Genomic DNA, 10,025 nt, shown 5'->3' with positions numbered 1-10,025 from the left:
ATGATGTCGTAAGTTGGATTATTTGTCTGAAATACTATTGATATTGTGATCTTGTTAATTGAACATATAATTGAATCCTCGAATTTGTGCAAAGTCTCTTGCTATATGTTCGCATCTTTAGAGAATGGGGGTGCATTCTATTGAGTTGTCATCTCACCCCAATTGACATTCCTTGCAGATTTATTAGAGTTGCGCAACGGAAGCTAGAAATGAGTAGCTTAGTGATTGAATTGTTTACTTGTATTTGTTTGAAGTGTAAATCGATATCAATTTCATGTATAATATTGTCAAGGATAAATTTATACCTAAGAAATGATATTTTTTTTCCTATTGATTAATTTTTATATATATTAATTTGATTTAAACAAAAATAAAAATAAACTTTTAAGTCTCTTTCCCGCTTCGAGTTCGGATCTTCATATGGGTTTGACCCTGGTTGCTGGTCCGAAACTCGGGGTGTTACAAGATAGATTGTTTGGCATGGAATATTCAGAGTTGTTAGAAAGACATGTGTGATTATCAGCAAAATATGTAAGAGAACTTTCACAGGCTTCTTCCTCTAGACAATAGTCAAGAGTTGCCATCCATGCTTTGATTTTCTTACAAAACTCCTTATTGGGACAAACAGAGATATGATGACCATATCCGCAGCACTTGAAACATGTTCCAACATCATAGTCTTCGTGAACCTTCTTATCAATTTCCTTGATTGATGAGGATAATTTTTTACGAGACTTTCTTTTTCTCCGTCTAAGAGATTTCTTTAACTATTGTACAAACAATGAAAGTGTTGTATCAAAGTTATTCTCATCCTTTATATCAATCAATTTAGGACATATAGAATTTACATCAGGTGCATCAACAGAATTGCTAGACAAGTGAAGTTTTTCTCTTTTACTTAGTTCAAGATCAAAAATATTTGACTTTCTAACAAGAGTACTCCTGGAAAGTGTTTCAAGGTTATTTCCTTCAACGATGTCATGTTTCTTAGAATTGTATCTAACTGGAAGAGATATGAGAATATTCATCACAATATCCTTTTCAGAAATAGTCTTACCTAATACAAATGATGCATTAACAATTTCAAATACTTTGTGATTAAACTCATCAAAAGAATCTTCATCAGCCATAAGAAGGTTTTCCCAATCAGAATTTAGGTTTTGAAGCCTAGCTTCTTTATCAGAGGTATTCAATACGGTTGCTAAGATATCCCAAGCATCTAGACTTAGTAAATATAGTCAAATGATGCTGAAGATCTGGGGTAATGACATGGATAATAGCGTTTAACCCATATGAATGTTTCTTTGAAGCACTAATCTCGGATTCACTATATCTTCCTATGTCCTTCGCAATAGATACACCATTCTCTAGAACTGTTGGTGGATCGTAGTCATTTACAACACGAACCCATGATTGAAAATCATGCGCTTGTAGAAAGACATGCATAACAATTTTCCACCATAAGTAATTTGAGCCACCAAAGACTGGTGGTACGTTTATAGAGATAACATTTTTATCCATAAAATCAGATTGCTACAAACACAGACTTATGAGGTCTTAGCGTGTTTGCCTGGTCTGATACCAATTGAAAACGCAGGGATAAAACAACCACACCCAACTATTTTGTTCGGCAATCTGTATTGATTAAACTCCAATATAATTCCTAGAGTATCAACTTAATGAAACTCACACAAGAAATATATCAAAGAGTTTTATCCCTTTCTCAACACAATCAGTAAATCAAACAGATAGAAATCCGTGAACCTGATTGTTATGAGAATAACTCGGATGGTACCAAAGACCAATGTCCGAGCGTTAATCAATATCTATCCAACAAACAAGGTCGGATTTATCAACTGTGATTGAACAACGCATAACCGGTGATATTTCAATTATATAAAGAAAATATGATGCGGAAAAGAAATAACACAAACACCAAAAATTTTGTTAACAAGGAAACTGCAAATGCATAAAAACCCCGGGACATAGTCCAGACTTGAACACCACACTGTATTAAGACGCTACAGACTCTAGCCTACTACAAGTTAACTTCGGACTGGAATGTAGTTGAGCCCTAACCAAGTCTCATACCGATTAAGGTACAATCGCGTTCCTTACGCCTCTTGAATCTCGCAAGAGTACTCTGCGCACTTGATTCCCCCTAGATGACGTCCTTTACAGCCTAAAAGTTGCTGCTACCCAAAGTCGAAGACTTATAAACAAATCTGTCTCCCACAGATAAGCCTATTCTATTTGTGGTTTCCGTCTTAAGATAAAGATCAAGGTGAACATGAAACACAACTAATAATATGGTCTTATACTCCCGAAGAGCAGACTAGAATCTTAGTCATCTCATAATAACCAACCGATATACATAAAAAGTTATTGCGGAATCACAAAAGTCTGAGATGAAGAAACAGTTGTGATTATTTTTTATATCTTACCTATCGGAGATAATTCTCTAGAAAACCTCAAAGAAGATTAAACTCAATACGATAGAAAAAGTACGATCAGGATTCACAACTACAAAGAAAATAGTTAGACCTGGCTTCACGAATCCCAAGCGAAGTCTTTAAGTCGTTAAACCTAGTAATGGTTTTCAGAAGAACTGTAGACCTAGGTTAAGAGAGAATTGACTCTAGTTTGCAACTAGGATACATGAGAGTGTCGGGATTAGGTTTTTCAGATTCTAGAGCTTCTCCTTATATAATTTTTCAAATCAGGGTTGCTTACAATCAAAGCTAAGATAGCTTAGTAACAAAGCAATTGACATCCACCATTAGATGAACTCCTGATTTAAGATTCCAGTTAAGTTTGCTAAGAAAATAAGCAATCAATCTCCACCATTAGATGGTTTAGCTTGATACACACAAATGAAATATACTTATATTCAGATATGGAATAACCGTACCTAAACGTGTATAACAAGTTGGATCAATAACAGTTAACCGAAGTTATCCATATGAACATTTTTAGCTTCACTATATTCATCTAACACTTCTAGACTCAATCTGATAATCAATCAATCATGATAGATAATCAAATGTATCTAAATGTGTTTTAAGAGAGTTTTTCAAATATTTACTATCTCATAGAAATATCCATGAACCATTTTAAACATATTCGGTTTGGTTTGTAAGTGTACAAGATACTTATACAAGAACCAATTCATGAACATAATGCCACGGTTTGCGAACCGAGTTCGCATTCCTTAAAGCATTAAGAATCCAGGGACTTTAGTTCGCAAACATAGTTCGCAAACGAACTTGAGTTTATAAGTATAAATAATAGTTAGCATACAAAGTATGTGAACAAGTTGTCATACTTACCGATTTTAGATACTAACTGTTAGAGCACTGCTCGGTCGAACTCGAAAGCGTTGCTATCTCAAGCTTGTTTTTCAAGTTTAGTTGCCAAAACTATAAGTCTTGATTTCTAGTCTACTTATAGCTAAGTCTCGGATTAGGATAGAAAGTATAGTGGAGTATTAGACTTCACGGCGTTCATCGATTGAAGACGAAGGACTACTAAGGGGATCTTGTGGAACTTCATCAACAAAAGGTATGTGGAGACTTGAACTCATCTATCACTCAAAAGTATATCTACTATATCTCCTATTTGAGACAAAAGTCGTATAACTATATAGACTTCAATTATGCACATTTGATATTTCGAGCTAAGTTTAACTCGCTTACATATTTCTCGAAATATATGTTGATAAGCTTTTGCTTTAACCAAGTTCATCTTATATTCTTGAAGAAAGTCAAAAGATGATCATGTGAAAATCGCCTTGTAACATCTTACATGATTTGTGTGAGACAGTCATTTGATGTAGACTCGGAATGTTTCGTATTGATCATTCGATCACTTGAAAATTGCTTTGAAGCTAATAGTTTGTGTGAGACAGCTATTGTCGTCTTCCGAGAATGTTTCAATGATTGAAATGGATTTTAGAACAACTGGATATAAGCACAATATGCGTACTTGCATATATGTAATCCAAGTCCGGGAACCATAGTATGCATACCCATATGCGTACTGATTGGTTTATTGAAAGTCCGGGAACCTGGTACGCTTACCGATACGCGTACTGGCGTGAGGTCTAGGTCTGGGATTTCTGTTGAATTTGGAAGGTATGCCTACCAGTTCGCATACTGGCGAACCCAAACTTAGTCCGGGTACTTAGGTATGCGTACCCGTATTCATACATGAGTAAGTTAAATTCTAAAGTCGATTTGTTCATGAGCTAATACATTTATATAATAAAGAATGCAATGTTTTGCAAACCGTGGATATAATGTTCATGACTTGATTCGAGTGAATCATAATCGATTTTTCTTCAATTGTGTCTTGTATACTTCTATGAGAATATAAACAATTGAACAACTCTTAAACTAGTTTAATTTGAGTCATTTGAACTAGTTATGGTTAAGATGAATGAGGTTGATATGAAAGTGTTCATATGGATAACTTCAATTAACTATTATTGAGCCAACAAGGTGTACACGTTTAGGTTCAGTTACTCATATCTACATGAAGTCACTTTTCATTTGTGTATAACAAGCTAAGTTCGATCTAACAGTTGAAAGATATTAGCTTGAGTCTAATCAGGTTTTCATCTAACGGTGAATATTGAATGCTTTGTTAGCAAGGTAGCATTGACAGCAAACCCTGATTTGATGACTATATAAAGGAGAACTCTAGCAACTGGGAAACCTAATCCCCACACCTCCTATGTGATGTTAGTTGCGGTTAGAGTCGATTCTTCTTTAACCTTAGGTTTTTCACGAAACCCTATAGGTTAATGACTTGAAGACTTCATTGATATTGTGAAGCCAGGCCCAACTATTTTCTCTGTAGTTGCATGTTCTGATTTTGCTGTTCTCTATCGTGATTGAGTACTATCTTCTCTAAGATTTGCTCGAGATTTAATCTCCGATAGGCAAGATAAAAAGTAGTCACAAACATCTTCGTCTCATCGTTTGTGATTCCACAATATCTTGTTTCGCTACCATACGCTTAAGATTATTATGAGGTGATTGATATTTCTAGGTCGTGCTTCGGGAATATAAGTCCGGTATATCAATTGGTTCATGTTCACCTTGATTTATCAAAAGACGGAACAAAACTCATAGGTTTATCCGTGGGAGATGGATTTATTTATTCAATATACTTTTATGTGTAAGACAGATTGGTTTATCAAGTCTTCGACTTTGGGTCGTAGCAACTCTTAGTTGTGGGTGAGATCAGCTAAGGGAATCAAGTGCACAGAATCCGGCGTGGTTCTAGAGGCGTAAGGAACGCGACTGTACCTTGATCAGTGTGAGATTGGTTAGGGATCAACTACATTCCAGTTTAAAACTGGACTAGGTCCCGGGGTTTTCTGCATTTGCAGTTTCCTCGTTAACATGATTTCTGGTGTCTGTGTTATTTCTTTTCCGCATTATATTTTTTTATATAATTGAAATATCACAGGTTGTGAGTAAGTTCAATCAATTGTGAATCCAACCTTTGGTTGTTGATTAAATTGATTGACACTTGGATATTGGTTTTTGATACCGTCCAAGTTATTTCTTATATTCAATCGGGCTCGTAAAGTCCTATTTGTTTAATTGCGGATTGAATTGAGAAATAGAGATATAACTCTTTGATATATTCTTCTTAAGATTGAGTTTGACTATCTAGTTCATTCTCTTGAAAGTATATTGGAGTTAGCCCAAACAAATTGCTAAGCGAAATATTTTGTGTGGTTGTTAGACCCCCGCTTTTTCAATTGGTATCAGAGCAGACAAACACTATAAACCTAATAAGTTTGTGTTTGAGTGATCTCTAAAGTCTGTCCCTATGGGAAATTTATTTGGAAAACTTGCTCTAGGCATCTGTAACGCACACCAGAATTCCTTAAAGATTGTTCAGAACTTATTATCTATTAGACCTCCGGTCTCTCATGATAATCTTGTTCCATCTGAGACTTTGGAAATCTTAGATGATGAGGAACAGTATAAAGGAAAAATTATTCTAAGAAAAATCATTCGAGAAAACATGGTCAACGCTCAAAGATATGGAATCTTACTATATTAAATCTTAATCTTTTTGAGGAATACTATCGTGATGGATCAATTGACAAAGATCTATTTAGAGCTTTTGAAAGCGTTTTTAAATTCTTAGAAAAACTTCGTTCGGTTGAGGAAAAGAATCGTTCTGATAAAAGTTCCGTACTTGTCAAATCATGTATTCGTGATGTACGAACAATGCTTACTTCCAACTCATGTGAAATCGATAAAAAGAGTTCTGGTGAGTTCGGCGTAGGTTCTGATTGTCGGAAAAAGTCATTCCTTGGTCGTAAGAAAAAGATTTCAAAAAATTATATTAAACCTAAGTATCATCATTACTATGATTATACTTCTGGTAAATTTCACAAATATCAATCGGGAAAGTTGCATCGGAATCTCTCTGCATATCTTGCCACTTGGTAACAAGGTTGGCTCTACCCCATTTGTATATAACTTGAGATGGGGAAAGTAACAGTTTGATTATGTTTGTGTGTGTTTGGGTTAATTTATTTTTAATCTTTTTTCTTTGAGATAAATTCCTTCACAAGTTTTTGTTTCTCTCTTTCTACCCAAGGTTATTTAAAGTGGCATAGTTTTTCTACTATCCCTTTATTGCACGGTACATATCCTGTTAGTGTGCAAACCTTTTTTGCTGAACATCTTAAGAAATCCTACTTTCCTTTTGTGGGTCGCGGTTCATGAATGGGTCCAAGCCCATATTTGGGTTTATAAGGAGCATACCTTTCTTCTTCCTTCTCTTGTCCGCGTACGTGAACTTTTCTAGGGTTCTGTAATGTACCCGAGAGTACGATGACAAGGTTGGATCATATTTTGGTTAAGATAATCCGCAATTCTCATGAATTGAGGTGGATAGGGTTTATTCTCAAACCTCATGATAAGAGCCTGCTAGTTCAAAGAACCAGTTGAAGAACAATGTTACTCAAAATAGATTCATAATTCAATTAAGGTTCATTACAAGACTCTCTCTGACTTATATATCTAGGGTTGCCTTCTTAATATCTACGACCATTAATTTCCCACGTGCGCACATCTAGGACACACGTTATACTTGACACTTATTAAGCTAACTACATACTATAATAAGATATGGGGACTCCCATGTACATGACATTCCACTCCCCTTGAAAACATCCTTGTCCTCAAGGATGAGAATCGCGAAAACTAGCTGGAGTGATAAATATTCATCGCTTGTGATGCCTCCAGGAGAAATGCAGAAATGACAAGGATAACTGGTCGAGGACATAGTAGTGGTAGCTCCTTCTAAGACGCATGAGAAGCCCAATATCCCTAGCGCCAATGAATAACCTTGAAACTCTTACATACTTCAAAACCAGGCCCAACAACCAATTGTTGCTTATGAATATCCTTTCAAACAATGCGCTTGACTTTATTGCGCCATGTTCCAAAAGACAAGCGACTCTATCATCTGCACCACTGCTGGCTTGGTATGTACTCATAGAATCAGTTAATACCTCGGTATGGGCCCTGCTCCTGTTGTATTGAGGAATAACTTCAACAACGGAATTTCTATGCGTTCCACACCTCCACCCGTTTGTATCAGTAAAATTAGATCAAGCATTCTGTAGCTTCACAGCAACTGTAGTAACGATCCCAACTGAAATCTGCATCAGTACACAAGCAAGTTGAGCACCATTTGCTGCCAAGTCCCAGCTCAAGAAAACCCACATCAAGGATATCAACAACAATAGTGTATTTGGATGTTGAATCATCATGAGATTGGATCGAATGACTCTTATCCTTTCATAAATCTCTCACTGGATACATGGATACCCCAGCGACAATAATCGACAGCAAGACCATGATATATGTTGAGCATAGCACAAAGAGAAGAAACCAAGCATGAAAGAATTCACGCTTCTATGTGCATTACTGCTCCACACAACTTCTATGCAAACATCAATAACTCCAAAGCTATTGGAATGAGAACCAGACAATATGGATTCCAGCCATTTTCCTCTATCAAACAACAAACGACGACAAACCTTAGTACTAGTACCATTTTCCATACTGAAAAGTCTACTTGCAGCAACAAGGTGCCAACATGGTAATCTCATGAGAATGGCTGCAGTTTGGTTATGGACCTCAGCTTCGCAGAACCAATGGCTTTTAAATTCCAGTTTATGTCAAGGCACCCCACTGATAAAATAATATTATCAATCTAGCTAACGTTTCTCACACTACACAACACAGGTGGATACAATCTGAACTTCCACTTCAAGTATCCTACCCATACCAATATTTTAAGAAGCTGAAATACTGCCAGTAAGATCTGAGTTCCCATGAACATACCCACTGGCAGCAGACAACCACTATAGACATTAGGGGAAGCTAATAGATAATGCACAGATAACGCCTTCTGGAAAATGCTGAACTTACAAGAAAAATGAGACGTGTGCAGAGAACTCAAAATGAACTGCTTAACTCCCTCTTGAATCATAATTCTGCCATAAGTTTCAAACCCATGTTCACGAAGAAGCTCATGAATGAGCCATGAGTGAATACTCTAGCAATACAGAATCTAAAACCATACAACAACTGATTAAACAATTTTGGTGTATTTCCAGACTCACGTTGTCTTGGTACCTGAAAAATAAAAATAGTCCAGGGAATATGGCGTTGTTGAGGCCTTTTTTCAAACAGCTGGATATTATCACGACTATCCCCTTCTTTAACAAACAAAGACACATTTGAACAATCACATAGAAAAATGAAACAATACCCAAGCTCCGCAATTAGCTCACAAACGAATTTGTCATGGTAAGCATCAATGAATGTGAACCCAATACCAACAATCACACAAGAAGTATTTGTAACAAAATAGTTTCCATAATCATCAACAAAAGAAAATAACCCCTTAACAAGTTGAAATCCTTGTCCACGATCAAATACTTTAGCAGCATACTCGAAACAATGACAAGAAGACATCCTAGTGTGCAGTGTTTGGTTGAAAAAAATTGTGCTCAAAACACACAATAGCCATTGGAAGTATTTTAATAAGCATCTTACCTCGTTGAAGTTGTAAAAGAAAATCATCTCTATCATTCCCCAAATTCCAAGTTACACCTTCAGGACTTTTAACAAGCAGTTTTCCGTCAACATAAATGTCAGCATCATGAACACACAAGGGAATTATCGAATCTAAAAACCCAAAACCTGATTTAAACCCAAGGCTCAGAATCAATTTCCCAACGCAATTCGGTGGTACCACTACATACTTACCACGATCAAATATGTTACGAGAATCATCAAAGAGAGGAGTAAAATAATTCTCACTAAATAGTTTACTGTGACTAATGACCAATTCCTTCGAGCAATCAATTTTATCACAATTAACCTCAGAACTGATAACTTCTTTAGATCTAAAATTCACCTTGTCAGACAAATGAATGAGCAATCAAAATTGCTAGAATCATCATCTTCTTCTTCAACAAAGAAAAATTGAGGAATTAAGGAGAATCATCATCTTCGTCAAAGAAATAAGAAGGAATCAACTCCATTTCTGAAAATTCCTTACTATCTGTAGATGCGATTTTCACCTTGCAAGGAGGCTGATGAGCTGCAGAAGTATACCTAATAAACATGATTGATGTCAACTTATTCAATGCCTTGTTCATCAATTTTGACCACCTTCGAATGGAGTTCTATCGATCTGGAGATATACTCCTTTCCTAGTGAAACCGATACCACCCTCGACAAGCATCTAAGTCCTTTGTTGCTAGTCGTTCCAATTTCATTATGGGTACCAATTTTCCTTTCATTTGTACCCATTTTTCTTCCTGTAAATTTATTTCTTCAACCATGATTAGGGTACGGACCCAAACGACTCTAGATACCAAATGTCATGTACCCGAGAGTACGATGACAAGTTTTGATCAGATTTTGGTTAAGATAATCGGCAATTCTCACGAATTGAGGTGGATAGGGTTTATT

Source organism: Papaver somniferum, chromosome 7 (genome assembly GCF_003573695.1).
Source record: "Papaver somniferum cultivar HN1 chromosome 7, ASM357369v1, whole genome shotgun sequence".
Classification (NCBI taxonomy): Eukaryota; Viridiplantae; Streptophyta; class Magnoliopsida; order Ranunculales; family Papaveraceae; genus Papaver; species Papaver somniferum.
Note: the sequence above shows the minus strand (reverse complement) of the source record.